We start from the raw sequence: 15,936 nt of genomic DNA, 5'->3' as shown, positions 1-15,936 counted from the left end.
CAACGATTCCACACGTTGGGATAGCTGGAATGGCCCCCAATTAGAAAATAGATACAGCCCCCTGGAATGTGTTGATTGACTACCACAATCACAACCTCAGGAAGACTCCCAACCTCAAACAGAAAGCCCGTTAGTCTCCCCAGTCTCAGAGACTCTACCAGTTCCTGAGATCCGAAATGAATTAAAAAGCACAAAAAGCTCAAGGGATAGCGTAATAATCCTGAGCTTGATCTCGTGGAACACTGCGGGATTAAAGACAAAAATAGAGGATGGGACAATCCTGTATCATACGCTTAATCACCAAGTACTATGCTTACAGGAGACATGGTCCCTACAAGAATACCACCTGCAAGGATTTAAAACGTACTCGTCCCTTGCGCAGTCGGGACATACAGGTAGACCAAAGGGAGGTCTCTGTATTTTTATAGCCAACACTATCCAAAACGTTAAAATAAAGGTTATCGAATTGGCACAAAATTTGCAGATCCTTGGTCTTTACTTCCAGAAAAGAGAGTCGATGATTATTATCAATTTTTATAACAATCTGGATGAATTGGACTTCGAGAAAGTCTTGGCCCACCTTCACGAGAAACTAATTAATTTAAGAATGAAACAAAGAGAAGGAGCCCCGGTAAACATATTATGGGCAGGCGATTTCAACCTACACGCCTGTACCAAACCAAAAAGAAAATGTCCCGGCATGGTGACGGAAGAAGGCCTCTTACTCACTCATTTTTCCCATAATAAAATGGGAAGGCAAATGAATGATCTCCTATCCGATCTGGATCTCCAGATAGCAAACACCTCGGATTATGGGGAAAACTCACTTGCACCTACCTACATTGGAAGAGGCTACCAAACTACGGTAGACTTTATAATTATATCAGCGTCCTTACAACTAAGAGTAAAGAACTTTGAAGTAATACCAAATTCCCAAAGCGACCATGCAATTCTAACTCTGGAAGTCTCATTAATTAACCAGAAATGTTCTCCTGAAATAATAGCTAACGCACTGACTCAGGAAGATATTAACATGGATAAAGTAAATGGGTATTCTATAAAATGGGAGAGGACAAATCCAGAGGAACTCACTAAAGAGCTAATAAGATTAGTCCATCCCCAAATTGAAATTTGTTTGGATACAGCCACCAACGATACGGATCTTTTAACCAACTTCGCCCAAATCATGGGAAAAATTAAGGTGTTATTAACAAAAAAACAAAAACCTACCTCATCCAAGCCTAATGGCTGGTTCAATCAAGAGTGCACCAAGGCTCATACAAATCTAAAGCAAGCCCTAAATAAAAAAGAAAGGGATCCTAGAACAATAGCCACTCTCAGAAGCGAATATCTAAAAATAAGAAAAAGGAGGAAAGAGGAACTGAAGCGAGAGCTGTGGAACGAACTTCACACCAGTGCCCAGGAAAAAAACTCTAAAGCTTTCTGGAAAATTATAAGAACTCCTTTTTTGGCAGACGACATTTGCCCAAAAATCGAAGCTGCCATAGACGCTGTAACTTGGGTGTCACATTTCACCAGCATCTTCCGAAAACCAACCCACGATCAAGACCTGGAAGAAGAGGAAAAAATACCCTCACCATACCCAATAGATATAAGCTTTGATATTCCCGAAATTCTCGTGGCACTGAACTCCACCAAAAAAGGGAAAGCCCCAGGGCCGGACGGTGTCCCGGCAGATCTTTTCAAACATCAAATAGATCTCTGGGCACCAATTTTAACAAGAGTCTGCACCGCTACAGCAAAAATAGGAATCTTGGAGTCTTGGACCAGGTCCATTATGGTGCCGATTTTTAAAAAAGGTAATCGCATGGACCCCGCCTGCTATCGCCCAATCTCCTTGTTGGACTCATTGGGAAAAATAGCAGGACGAGTGATTTTAGAAAGACTTCAGGACTGGGCAGAAGAAAGAGGTATCTTATCCGACCTTCAATTCGGATTTAGAAAAGGATTAGGTACCGTGGAACAAGCCCTAAATTTATCATTAATTTTTGGAAAATATGTGCATGCAAAGAAAGCAAAACTTTACATGACCTACGTAGATTTGTCGGCGGCGTTCGACTGCGTCGCCCATACAAAATTGTGGTCCCTCTTGGCACAGATGGGGGTTGATCCTCCACTCCTGAATTTTCTAAGGGAACTCTATTCCTATCCATCTGCAAGAGTTCGTTATGGAACAAAGGGAGAACTGACGGAGTCCTTCGCAGTAGAGCGTGGGGTCAGACAAGGCTGTGTCCTGGCACCCTTCCTTTTCTCCCTCTATACCAACAACTTGGAGGTTGAGCTACTAAAGGGTGCCCGTGATCTCCCCTTGGCAAAACATCGCCCGATCCCCGCCCTGCTGTATGCGGATGACGCCGTCCTTCTCGCACAAACTCCCCGTGAACTCCAAAGGTCCCTTAATAGTTATTCCCAGTTTATGAGAACTCTTGACCTCCACATAAATGTGAAAAAAACTTTTGTAATGAATGCTGGGGTTGGGAAAAAACACCAAAACTCTATTTACCTTGATAGCCAAAAAATTGACTCAACCAAAGAATACTCTTATCTGGGGGTCATGATAGACAATAAACTCTCCTGGAAACCAGCAATAGAAGCCAGAAGCCATTGTTTCAAAAGAGCACTAGCCGCTTTGGTATCGTTCTCTCAAAAACTAGGAAAACGTCCACCTAGAGAACTGATAACTATATATAAAGCCAAATGCCAATCCACAGCTTTATATGGTGCAGGACTATGGGGACATATGGACGTCACGTCTCTGCAAACTGCAGAAAATAAATTCTTTAGATTTATCCTATCCGCCCCCAAAACTTCCTCCACTTACGCCTGCCACTTGGAACTAGGGGCACCATATATTGAAGACCTTGCCAAGTTACAACCAATTTTACTTTGGCGACGTATCTGGACATCGGACAAAAACGCCCTCACAAAAATGATAGTGGCGGACGCAATGTCCCTGGATTATGTTTTGAGAATTAAATGGCTGGCCTACATTCGGACCTTTCTTCGAGATCTTGGAATGGAAAAATATTATTTTAATCCCGAAAAAATTGGAGAACTCGCAAAGGAGAATTTAAAACAGCGAGCGTTGGACCATCTGATCAAATTAAGACTTCAGGTCGAGGCCGGGAAACAATCGACGCAGCACGCCATGTTGGTTCAATCTACTCTTTCGATGCAGCCTTATTTAAATCTTGACATTGGTACCTTTGAACGATTCCTCCTGATAAGATTCAGACTGAACTTATTTCACAAACTGGTGGTTTTCCCAACACCAAACGTGTGGGACCTAAATTCACCTCCATGCCCATGTGATGGGATATCAGGTCAATCCACGCTTCATACAGTTCTGTTCTGTAAATTTTATCAGGAACACCGCAAACTCTGGCTACTGACCCTTTTAAAATCGTGGGGTCTCAGACAATGTAGAGTGGCCATGTTGAGCCTGCAGCTCTTGGATACTGAAGCCACATGTTACCATGTCCTTAATTTTTTGAAATGTATATACAGACATAGGAAAAACCTTTAAGAAAATATATCTGTACTGTATACACTAATGAAATTTCTTTCTGCAATCATTTTAAGTAACTGATAACTAGATCTCTTTGAAGATTTTTTAAATTGTATTGCTTTTATGGATTGTAATAATCCGAATAAAGTTTATTATTATTGATTACCAATCATAAAAATATTAGATTCAGGGTATTGACTGGTCTGTGTCAGCGGTGATAGCAGGAAAGTGGCAGCTTCTGCTTGACCCATTTGGTGCTCCGGTCAGCATTGCAGCAATTTTAAACCTTCCTAAATCATTGAGGATAGCACATTTATTTTAAAGCTGTGTGAATACTGTTAATGTAATTTTGGCTCTCTGTACCTCATCTTGCCTGCCCTGTTCTGCCGTGGCTTTTCTGTGCCGTTTCTGCGGAGGGTAGTGCTTGCTCTGTCACACTTCTGGTTCCCGGTCTGGAGTTGGCTCTCTAGCTGAGGGAGGGAATTTTTCACTTAAGGCGCATGCCTAATAGGACGCGCAGCGGACTTGTGCAGCGGGCGCTCCAAAGGCAAGCCAGTCTGCGCCCGGGAGGCGACCAGTGCCAGCAATAATGCCCGTTTTCCTATTGAGCCGCTGGAGGGTCGCAGGTGCTTTAGCCGCAATGATTTACTGGGCTTAGACCTTTTTAAGGGTAAGTGTGATTGCCATTGGGAGGTACTTAATAATCTGGCCAGGAGATGTGCCAAGTGCAATTTTAGTTTTAGCACTGATCTGGTTGATTCGCCTCCCCGGACCATTTCCATCTCAACAGCTTCGGAAGGGGTTTGCATTCGGGCGGCAGACAAGGGCGGCAGAGCGACCTTGATTTTATTAAACCTCTCTGCGGCCTTTGATATGGTCCCCCATCAACAACTTCTCACCCGGCTTTCTAGCATTGGCGTGTCTGGCCAGGTCTGGGATTGGTTTAAATCCTTCCGAGAAGATCGCACCCAGCAAGTTTGGATGTCACCTTTTTCCTCGACTCTTAGGAGGGTGTCTACTGGAGTTCCGCAGGGCTTGACTCTGAGCCCTCTGCTTTTTAATATCTATATCACACCCTTGATCTTTCTTGCAGAGGAGCTGGGAGCGAAAGTCATAGCTTATGCGGATGATACCCAGCTCCTCTTCACTTGGAGGAAAAGCGATCTGTCCCAGACTGTAGCCCAGAGCTGTCTCTCGGCCGTTATCAAATGGCTGGCTAGGGCGCAGCTGAAGTGTAATGAGGACAAGTCTGAGGTCCTTCTCTATGGTCCCTTACCTCCTTCTTTTAGGGAGACTCTGTGGCCCTCAGAGTACTCCTGGCCTAATTCATCTGGCAACCCTGTAAAAAACCTGGAAATCTGGTAGGGGAGGACCTTAGGTTTACCACGCAGACATAGAGACTTGCGAGGGCGTGCTTTGGTATTTTAAAATCACTCCGAAAGTTTTTCCCTTTGCTGCCTAGGCCAGCTAGGGAAATGGTGACTCAGTCTCTCATCTTGTCCCGCATTGATTATGCTAACGGCTTCTACATTGGCCTTCCAGGGTAGCAGATAAAAAAATTACAAACTATACAGAATGCGGCAGCTTGGGTTTTGCCTTAAATGCCTGGGAGATCAAGTATGAAACAGCATCTACGGGACCTTCACTGGCTCTCTGTGGTTCATCGAGTCCAGTTTAAGGTCCTTACTCTGGCTCATAAAGCCTTGCATGGATTAGGCCCGGCCTACCTCTGGAGGCGCTTTGCCTTCTACGTCCCTCTCAGAAGTCTTCGTTCTACTATACAGAGCCTGGCAGTTGTCCCCCGCTTCAGCAGGGTCCGTTAGGGAGGCAGTTCTCTCTCTGTTGAAGCACCAAAGGCCTGGAACTCCCTCCCTCTGGAGCTGTGTAACATTCAGGATACTATGCTGTTTAAGAAACAGTTGAAGACTTTTCTCTTTAATCGAGCCACCTAATCTTTGACTCTTTGCTGTTATGTTCACCAACCGTGCCAGGACACTCTTGAGTATCGGTGCGCGATATAAATGTTTATAACATAACATGCTTTTGAAACATCAATAATAAGACAAAGAAACCTATATGGACTTTAGGGGATACACATTTTCATTTCTTGTCTTCTTTCCCACAAGTGCTAAGATATTGCTCTAATGCAGGGAACGCAAATTGAACTCCATTGCATAGGACTAGAACGTTTGGGAAATGCTCCTTCGCGTAAAACAGTTGAAGAAACATAATCATAGCCTTGGTGGAGTAGTGGTGGGGGGATATCTTAGGAGAACAAAATGGCCTGGAAGTGTCAAAAGAAAATGCATTATATTTAGGAGCAATAGCACAACTAAACCCCTACTTTCTAACTGTAGCTTACGAATCTGCACACAGACCAAGGTGGTGCCATTCTACTTATGTGTGCCTTGGAAGTAGTTCTACTCAAAGTACATGCTGGATTAAAACGTTCTACCTTCAGCACCATATTGATGACCATCCTTAATCAAATGAACTCTTATGTATGCTTCTTGTGCCACTTAAACATGATTGTTAAAATGAAGAGCAAATTATCCTTATTTACTGTACTCGTCTCAATCCCATGAAACAAATATTCCTTGGGTCAGACTCCTTCACCACTAACCAAGTTTCCTAGATGCTCAATACCTTGTATTTTCCCTTGCTTAAAAGCAGAATTCCTTTCAGCTAAATTCACAGAAGGAATTTACCTCTTTTTAAAAAAAAAAAGTATTTAAGTTTTAGGTCAATAAAAACTGGTACACAATTATTCATTCATTACATTTCTTAAAATGTGATTATAAACTTATATTTTCAACAAATCTTTTTTAAAAACGGTCATGTAACTCCAAATTAAAAACTAATTTAAAAGTTACATTAATTCAGTTCTTGTGTGGCCTCAACATGAAAAACTCGCCACTCGGTGCATGACAGTTTTTCACAGGGCTTTATGCGATTACGTTTTTCAATGTGCACGATCTATTGTTTAAAGTGTTACTGTGTGGAGGTACATTTTAATTCAAGTGTCTTCTTTCTTGTTGTCCTGGATTTTAAAGTGCATTGTCCTTGTTCTTTTGTTTTAATTGCTCCTTTAACACTGATTTCTCTAGATTTCACCTTCAGTTCTTCAGCTCAGCTAAATTATTGTTCTTCCCTTGTACATTACGTAAACCCTTTGTTAAGGTGCAGATTCAATATACTTCCCAGCTAAAGCTCTTTATCAAGGTGCTAATGCCCTACATTACTTGCTCTAATGCTTTCATGTTTACTTTTATAAATTTTACTCCCTGGCATGTAAGCGGTATAGAGTAGCCACCCAGCCAATGGGTTACAGCTTGCCTGCTTGTTCGTATTTCTAGTTCTCTGAAGATTCTTTTCAGCATTATCTTTCTTTCTGTCAGGTGACTCGGGCAAACGCAGAATATGTGTGCAAGAGTTTCTTCCTTATATTTGCATAAACAACATTCTTTATTCGATGTCTGATTCTTCTAGGATGGCATTAGATCTTTTGTTTCCCGTTTTCGAAAATGGTACTGCATAAACTGGAGTTTTATTTTCAGTGAAAAGTGTGCTGTAAAGTAATCCTGGTGCTGTAGTTTTTTATAGGAATGAATCACTGTCTGAGCAGGACGTCTGAGTGCAAGGCTTGTCTTGTCTGTTAAATATGAAAGATGCTTTTAGTAGCTTTTATCACTTTATAAAAAGACTGTTTTCCAATACTTCGACTCCAGGCATCTTCTATTCCAAGCTCCTCAATAGCCTATTTTAGTTATAGACCCCAAGAATCTTTTTTATTTTGTTGTAATTGCTCCTCTATTTCCTTCCAGCACATATGGTTAATTGACCCTTTTTCTGACGCGCGTAATCTCCAGCATAGTTTTATAAAGGCTCCTTTACATTGGTATTTTTGATTCAGCAACCCAAACGCACCTGTGCTGGAGATTCAGTTTTTGCGATGCTGAACACAAATGTATATACTCTTGTTTGGATTTTGTTTAAGATGCCTTCTGCACATCCTTTCAATGTTTCCATACCATACATCACTGCTGGCATTAACTGAGCACTCATCACTGTTAAAAGATGATCAAATGAAGGGCAGTTCAGTTTCATTTTTAACGTCTGAAGCCGTAGTTTAAGGATTGCGCTTTCGCCTGCATGGTTTCTATGTGTTGTTTGCCTTTCATTTGATGCTCCACGATGAATCCTAAGTATTTTTAGGTCTTCCTCAACTTTGTTCGCTTCCCTTCTAGGCTACCAACCGAACCACTTTGGTTTTCTTCAGATTTAGCTCTAGACCATTTCGATCTATGTATGTTTTTAAGACGTCCATACTTTGCTGAAGTCCTATTGGTGTTTGACTCAATAAACAATATCATCGGCGTACTGTAGATATTCCGTTTCCTCTTGAGCCAGTATTGGCGGCGAGCGTTGATGTTCGGTATGGTTTGTGCTAGATATATATTAAAACAGGCATGGGGGCCAATACTCACCCCTGTTTTAATCCTTTGTGTTAACTTTGTTTGTTAAATTCTTGCTGTCACCAATTTACCTCTTAAAAACAAATCCCAAACATCAAAACATGTTGAAAGACTATCAGCCATGAGTAACTACTGCTTACTGGCAAACAGTAGCTATCAATATCAGGATGCCAGATGTATAACAGCCTGGCACCTAACACCAAGGCGTCAACGAATCTGACAATTGGGTTTAATTGCTACTACCACAAGTTGTCAAATACCAGGAGGCTTAACTTTTCTTTACACAATCAATGGCTCCTTGGAGACCTCCTACTCAGTGTTATGGCTCTCGGCTTCATAGCTAAATGTGGAATCCCAGAATTCACCCAAATAATGAGTACATTACTCTTCAGCCAGCATAGAATTTCCAGAAAAACTCTCTGCAAATAGCCGTAACTACCTTTCACACTTTGACAGAATCTTGCATGACTGAACAGGTCAGAAGGCAGATACGACTCTCGTCGTCGGACCCAATCAGTGTCCTTTCAACTGCCGACCACTGTTCCATGCCAATGAGCATACAGCTTAGGTCTACTATGGAAACTTGGGGTATGTAGTTTTACACTTACCTTCTGCTGTAGATAGTATGACACACAATCCTGAAGAAGTGTCCTGTACTTCATTGACTCCAGAGACACGAAACATGTCGATCATCTGAGAGTAAGGCCCTTACATCTAGACACCTCACGACTAGGTTAGGCCCCTCTCCACCTTTTAACTAGGCAGTTTACCTACAGAAAAAAGTTGGGATGGGACTGACCGACCTATTTTAAACTCACCTTTTCACTACATCTACACAAACTTGGCCTCTCACCCCCACTGCACCAACCGGCAGGAACAAAAGATCCCCGATAAAGAGCCCCGGTTTCGGGTGCCCGTCAGGTATTGCAGCGCCGACTTGACGAGGGGCAGCCTCAAATGATGAAGCATGACACCTAGCTTGCTGGGTGTGTGAGAGCCCTAGTTCCAAAAGGAGAATTCCCCCTCCTTCCTCCTTCCTTCTTGAATACACTAGTGGTCTATTTGTGACCTTACCACGAGTTTCTATTATTTCTTTTAAACCATCAGAGAGGAACTGTGTACCATTTTTCCAAATATAGCCTCCTGGGGCACATACACTGGACCTCGTTAAACTGGCCTCCAGTCCCTCCTTTTGTTGAACATACCTAACACCAAGGCGTCATCGAATCTGGCAATTGGGTTTAATTGCTACTACCACAGTTGTCAAACACCAGGAGGCTTAACTTTTCTTTACACAATCAATGGCTCCTTGGGGACCTCCTACTCAGTGTTATGGCTCTCGGCTTCATAGCTAAATGTGGAATCCCAGAATTCACCCAAATAATGAGTACATTACTCTTCAGTGGGTTCCACAGCGGTATTCGTACAAGCGCCTTGAGACCCTTGCGGGTGAGTAGTGCGCTATACAAGTATCAATTTACATTTCAGCCAGCATAGAATTTCCAGAAAAACTCTCTGCAAATAGCCGTAACTACCTTTCACACTTTGACAGAATCTTGCATGACTGAATTTGGAGGAACTGCACCTGAATGTCTCTTATGAATACACTTAAGTAATTCTCCACTCTTTAAAAACTGAGATGGAAGAGTTCCTCACCAGAGGTTTGGTTTTCAGTTTTCATCGCAATGGAGCTTCAGGGATTAGGCTTTGAGGTACTGTGTGTCCTCTTCAGAAATCCCTTTCACTGTGGGAAAGCTAGAAATTGCAAGGTCAAGTACCTATTTGAGTACTTGGGTGTTTGGAGTTCTGGGTTTCAGGCTGGAAACTACCCCTCTTTCAGTGTATGTAGTCCTGTGTAAAGTGTGTCTTAAGCACTGTTATAGCGACAGTCTGTCACCAAGACATGTATTATAGTTACTACACTATGAACTAGGTACACTTCTAATCCAACCATATGCAAACTAAACAAACTGAATCACATTAACAATTTGTGGGCAAAATAAAATGCCTGTTTATTCATCTTCCAACTTATAATGTAGCTTTTTCGGGAACTTTATAATGATAAAGGGGTCTCACATCACCAGGAGAGGACTTTGTACACTTGATATGCATCTGCGCTTCACAAGAGATGCCCAAAAGCCACCATTTCAGAGCCATGTTCTTTATAACACCCCAAAGTACATTTTGAGGCAGCAGACAGCAGCATGATGCACTATACAATTTGAAAAATAAACATTTAAAAACACAAATGTGCCTAACAGCGGAACACAACAGATTATGCTTACAGCTTAACATAACACATTATAAGCATTAGTACAGCACGTTCACTCAGAAGGGTATCTTGGTGCCCAATAACAGATGTTTATTGTTACCCATCTCAATGGTACGCATTTTATAGACCTTGAAAAGATGAAAGGATGAGCGAACCCATGGGGATGTCAGTCAGTGTCACTGAGGTCAAACACAGGTTCCTGCAGCGCATGCATTAGTCCACTGAGCCACCAGACCTGATTCTGCTTCAATATTGTTATAACTATACGAAAACAGTACTTTAAGGGTGCTGCCACTATATTAACATTAGTGTTGAAAACATCGGGTTTATTGGATGCTCATATTACGAAGGCAATACCGAAAGTGGGTGAACCTAGAGGTAGAGGGATTCATGGAAACAATAGGATATAGTGATGGGAACTTAACACAGATAAGTCACCACACTAACGAACCACATGAGCCCTTGTAGCACAATATCTGAGCCTCTGGCTCCACCAGGTCCTTTTGTGATGGAGACAATTACATTTGGGTGCCTAATAGGGTGCATAGCTAGGACAATATAGAGGTATATCCCTGTGTTCTTAATACAGGGTCTTCTGTTACAGAGAACCTACCCTTAACCAACAGTTGGAAAGGGGTACATTCCAGATGCTTTAAACTTAGCAGCACATTCCATCTCAAGAATACTCACAAGCATTATCTATGCTCTCTCTCCTTCATTGTGTAAAATATAGAAAAGACAAACTCAAATGATGTGAGGACGAATTTTCCTCACCTGTATTACAGTAAGCTACATTGTTTCAACCAGATGACAGAAGCCAACACTGACTTGACCCCAAGTGCTCATGCCTGTTCCCAGGCCGCTGTCAAACCCACACTCTACCCCCAGGACGTCTAACCTTATAAATAGCAAGAGGCTCACTCACGGCGAACCTTACCTCCCGAAAGAAGATCCCAACCAATTGATTATCTTTATCGCGAGTCTACTCAACTTCTATAGACGAAAGCGAGGGGTGGTAATCAGAAAGCAGGTTTTTAAACTGATTGACATGTTAAGGGGCGGTTCCAACAGGGTCTTTGTGGTTGTATTACGCAGTAAATCCCACGATTGGTTAGAAAAATGTCCCGCCTCGAAAAAAGAAGGCCCACCCATCTCTATTGAAACCTATTCCTGCTGCTGCACCGGAAGTATCTGACTCTGCTCCGGAACAGAATTCCCGGAGGTTGCCCCGGAAGTTATTTTCACTGTAGCGGAATACATCCACTAGTTGTCAGTGGGTCGGCGGTTGGCGACGTAGGTGGATGGATACTTATTACGCTCGGGTACCCGCTTGCGCCTGTGGCTGATGGAGTATCTATAGAAATACTCACACGAGGAGAACCGGACTCTCGCGCGGAAAATGAGCCGCGCTTGCTGGGCGAAGGCTCAACCAGCAAGACACGCGCACCCTTTGACCGAGACTGTGTGCGAGAGTTTGCGTCTCTCTGCCAACTAATGGAAGTTTGAGGCACATTATTGTTCGGCAGTAGCCATTTATCTCCCACTGCTGACTGCGCCAGCGAAAGTTAGGTTTAGGGAGTGCGGCACTGCAGGGACCAGACAATATCTGTCGCACACCATGATGTTGTGCAACCAGTGTCTGGCTTGACGGACACCACAAGGAGCAGCTTGCGAGCTGCCAGGGAAGGTGTTGAGTGAGCTGGAAGGATATGGTTGTTTGGCATGTCGTAAAAGGCACACCATAGGGCCCTCTAGCAAACATCCGGAACTAGTTGCATTGCTAGAACTACTACATTAATTTGTCCGCTACTCGGGACATAGGACAACAACACACTCTCGAGCTATTGCCTCGTGGCGTATGTGTATTTTTATAGCACCTCAAACCTAGGTAAGGCACCAAAGTGCAGTCGTGCACAAGGTAGCACAGCACGCTTAGGCATAAATAGGTTGTTTTTCTAAGTATATATTTTTATTTTCAACAATAAGCAAATCGCTCGTAATTAAACACACTTGTATGAAAACAGATCAGTACAGATTATATGTCTTACAATTTGGGCATTTATTAGACTTAAAATATATAGTATTGGGGTCCATCTCGTTGCCACTACCATGCCCCTGCATTAGACCGATTACATTGGATTGTAATTGCATTTTTATAGCGCTTACTACCCCTGACGAGGCATCAAAGCGCTTTTTCGGCGAGTAGCACGCTACTCCGGGACCCATAGAGGATTAGTGTTGAATTAGTATAGTGAAACATGCAAGTACATTTTAAGTGGTGGATAGGTTAGTCAGTGATTTGGAATGATAGCAGGAGGATAAAGGTTAGTATGTATATAGCGCTTGTTGATGCACGCTATTCAGGAAGCCCATAAAGGATTAGTGGTGAATTAATATGGTGAAATATGAAGTAGTTTCAGTGGTGGATATTAGTCTGTTATTTGGAGTGAGAAGGATAGCGTAGGGAAGAAAGGTTTGCGTTCATTTAGCACTTGTTACCCCCGATGGGTGTTGAATCGCTTTTCTGGCGAGTAGCACGCCACTCTGGAACCCATAAAGGATTAGTGTTGAAAATTAGTATGGTAAAATATGAAGTCATTTGAGTAGTGGATATGTTATTCTGTTATTTGGGTAGAGAAGGGTAGGTGGCAGGATAGACTAGGGAAAGAGGTTTGTATTTATATAGCGCTTGCTACCCCTGATGGGGTTTTAAAGCGCAAGTAGCATGCTACTCTGGAACCCATCAGGATTAGTGTTGAATTAGTATGGTGAAACATGAGAGTAATGTTAGTGGTGGATATGTTAGTCAGTTATTTGGATTGAGAAGGGTTGGGGAGGGGTAGAAAAGGAAAAAGGTTTGCATTTATATAGCACTTGTAACCCTAATGGGGTGTTGAGACTCTTTATTGGCGAGTAGCACGCTACTCTGGAACCCAATAAAGGATTAGTGGTGAATTAGTATAGTTGAATATGAAATTTGAGAAGTGAACATGTTAGTCTGTTAATTTTGATTGAAAAATATAGTGGTGGGATAAGAGTGAAGGATTTAATAAAAAAAAAAATTTGGTCTTAGCAGTAGGAGGAGGCTTTTGGATGAGTAAAAAGGAGTTTTGGAGGGGAGTAGTCAGAGGGTAGAGTTTAGCAGGGTTTGTTTTAGGGGATCGATATAGTAAAAAGAGGTGTCTGTTGATGCAAGGAGGGGTAGAGGAGAGAGTCTAGAAAGGGTTATTTTGGCGATCATAGTAGTGATATGGGGTTTGGGATAAATGAGAGAGTGGCTGTAGAGGACGAGAGATAGGGTATTTGTAGTAATCCAGGAAACAGGTTAAAATCCAAGTAGGTTTATTCAGCAGCACAGCATCATGTAGTAAGTTACAAGTCCAATAACAACTGACATTGAGACACAGAATGCATCATTAGGAAAGTTCTGAGAACCAGAACACTGTGCAGAAAGGCTCATGCACTTAAAGGAGAAGTAATAAAAGATAAAGGAAGTATGCAGGATGTAACACATCTCCCCTTTAAAAACTAAAATTGAAACTTATGTACATAATAATAAAACAATGAAACATATATACAAAATAATGAAACAGTCAAGGCAATATTTTATACATAGTCTCGTAAAGACATGGGTGTCTTTCTAGTGCGAGAATTCTCCTTAATCCTAGAGGCAATAGAATCAGGATGAAGTTTAGAACACACATCTGGTGCAGAACTATGACAATTATGAGAACCAGAATGAGAATTCACATCATGGGTATTTACATCAATTTGGGCAGGGCACTTTGCAACTTTGCTTACATTCCAGACTTTTCCATCTTGTGTGATAACCGAGTTATTAAAAACATTTTTGATCTGGATAGGTCTGCCATATTTGCTCATTCCCTTATTGACAAAAGAAGGTTTCAAAATCTTGACCCAATCACCCACAGCTAAGCCATGTTCTCTTACTTTCCACCTCTTGTTATACCATTCAGCTGATTTCTTTTGTTTACAAGAAACCCTGTCTGCTAGACACTTAACATCCACAGTATCTTTACCAAAACCCTTACACTTCTCCTTGAACCACCAAGGACAGATGACAGATGCTGGATTCCTGCCCTTTAATAGTTTGAAAGGACTCACTTCAGTGGTAGTATGAGGAGTTATTCGGTAGTTCCAAAGTTTCTCCCTAAGAGCATTCAACCAGTTACCTTTTTCCTTGATAGAATCAACGACAAAGTTTTTCAAAACTCGATTAAAGCGCTCAACCTGCCCATTTTCGTGCGGTTCATATAGGGAAGTTCTGACATGTTTGATATTACAGGACCGTAAAAATGACTGCATCTCTGACGAGACTAATTGAACTCCGTTGTCTGACACTAAAACAGAAGGACAACCATGATCTCAGAAGTAATCCTAGATACAAATTTCACTTCTGGCCATTTGGAATGGTAATCTATAATTACGAGAGCAAAACGAGAGGACTAAAATATTGAAAGGACCAGAAATATCAAAAGCAATTTTTTTCCACGGACATTCAGGCCACGTTACAGATTTAAGAGGAGGAACAAAGACCTTCAACATTTTATCTTTGTCACAACACTCACTGCATTCTCTAACCACACGATCCACAAACCTGTCTAAGCCTGGCCACCAAAAGTTCAATCTAATAAGCCGCATTAAAGAATGGCATAATATCTTCTCTGACATTAGCTTTATTGGGCCAACCTTCCAACAAATATTTCCTTAAAGTATTCAGTCCATCATCCTTCTCCTGACATTTGAACCAAAATTGTTCAGTAATTTCTTGATATTGTGTACCAATAAAATCTTGCAAACCAGAACTAAACTCCACATCCTTACACCCAGAAATACCATCAACCACACTAAGACATGGAAGACGCGAAAGGCAATCAGCTGTGACATTTTTCTTTCCTGGTATATATTCAACTGTGAAACTATACTCCTGTAGTCTTGATGTTAACCGTGCAATTCTCGCTGTAGAGTTCCATCCTCCACCTACTGAAAGAATGTGAATAAGGGGCTTGTGGTCAGTTCTTAATATAAACTTGCTCCCCCAAATATAAATCCTATAGTGTTCAATTGCCCACACACATGATAGTAGCTCTCGCTCGATAACTGCATATCTGCGTTCCGTTTCATTCAAGGTCCTGGAAGAGAAAGCAACATTCCACTCTGACACACCATCAGTCTGAGACAAAACACACCCCAAACCATATAAACTCGCATCCGTAGTGATAATACACTCTTTGCCCATCCTAAAAGGTCCCAAAGTTGGTGAATTTACAATATCTCTTTTTATCTCAGTAAAAGCCTTTTCTTGCTCTGAGTCCCAAACAAGCTCATTCTTTTGTCTTAACAATTTCCTTAAAGGCTCCATTTTAGTGGCAAAGTTAGCAACAAACTTGCTGTAGTACTCGCACATTCCTGAAAAGGATAGAAGTTGTTCCTTAGTACTAGGAGCTGGGGCATTGAGAATGGCCTCAACATTAGATTTTTTTGGTATCAAACCTTTCCCTGACATTGTATGTCCCAGATACTCAACAGATTTTTGAAACAGATTGCATTTATGTGCTTTGAGTGTGAGACCATGCCTTTGTAATCTGGAACAAACTTCCTCAAGATGTGCAGAGTGTTCATAAGTATTTTTAGAAAAA

At 41.9% G+C, this 15,936-nt stretch overlaps 1 protein-coding gene across 5 annotated transcripts in view; it reads right to left on the bottom strand.

Annotated features, from left to right (window-relative positions):
• The window catches only part of PRDM15 (PR/SET domain 15), a 371,830-nt gene extending 360,413 nt beyond the window's left edge, over positions 1-11,417 (bottom strand). For 3 of the 5 annotated variants that reach the window (XM_078656805.1, XM_078656810.1, XM_078656807.1), the window contains exon 1: positions 11,214-11,336. The gene's annotated coding sequence lies outside the window, so the exon portion shown is untranslated. Of the gene's footprint in view, positions 1-11,213 lie in introns of all 5 variants that reach the window. The other 2 variants (XM_078656809.1, XM_078656811.1) reach the window with 2 other exon arrangements.
• Between the last annotated feature and the right edge of the window lie 4,519 nt (positions 11,418-15,936).

Source organism: Lissotriton helveticus, chromosome 8 (assembly GCF_964261635.1).
Source record: "Lissotriton helveticus chromosome 8, aLisHel1.1, whole genome shotgun sequence".
Taxonomy (NCBI): Eukaryota; Metazoa; Chordata; class Amphibia; order Caudata; family Salamandridae; genus Lissotriton; species Lissotriton helveticus.
Note: the sequence above shows the minus strand (reverse complement) of the source record. Positions and strands in the feature narration are given on the sequence as shown.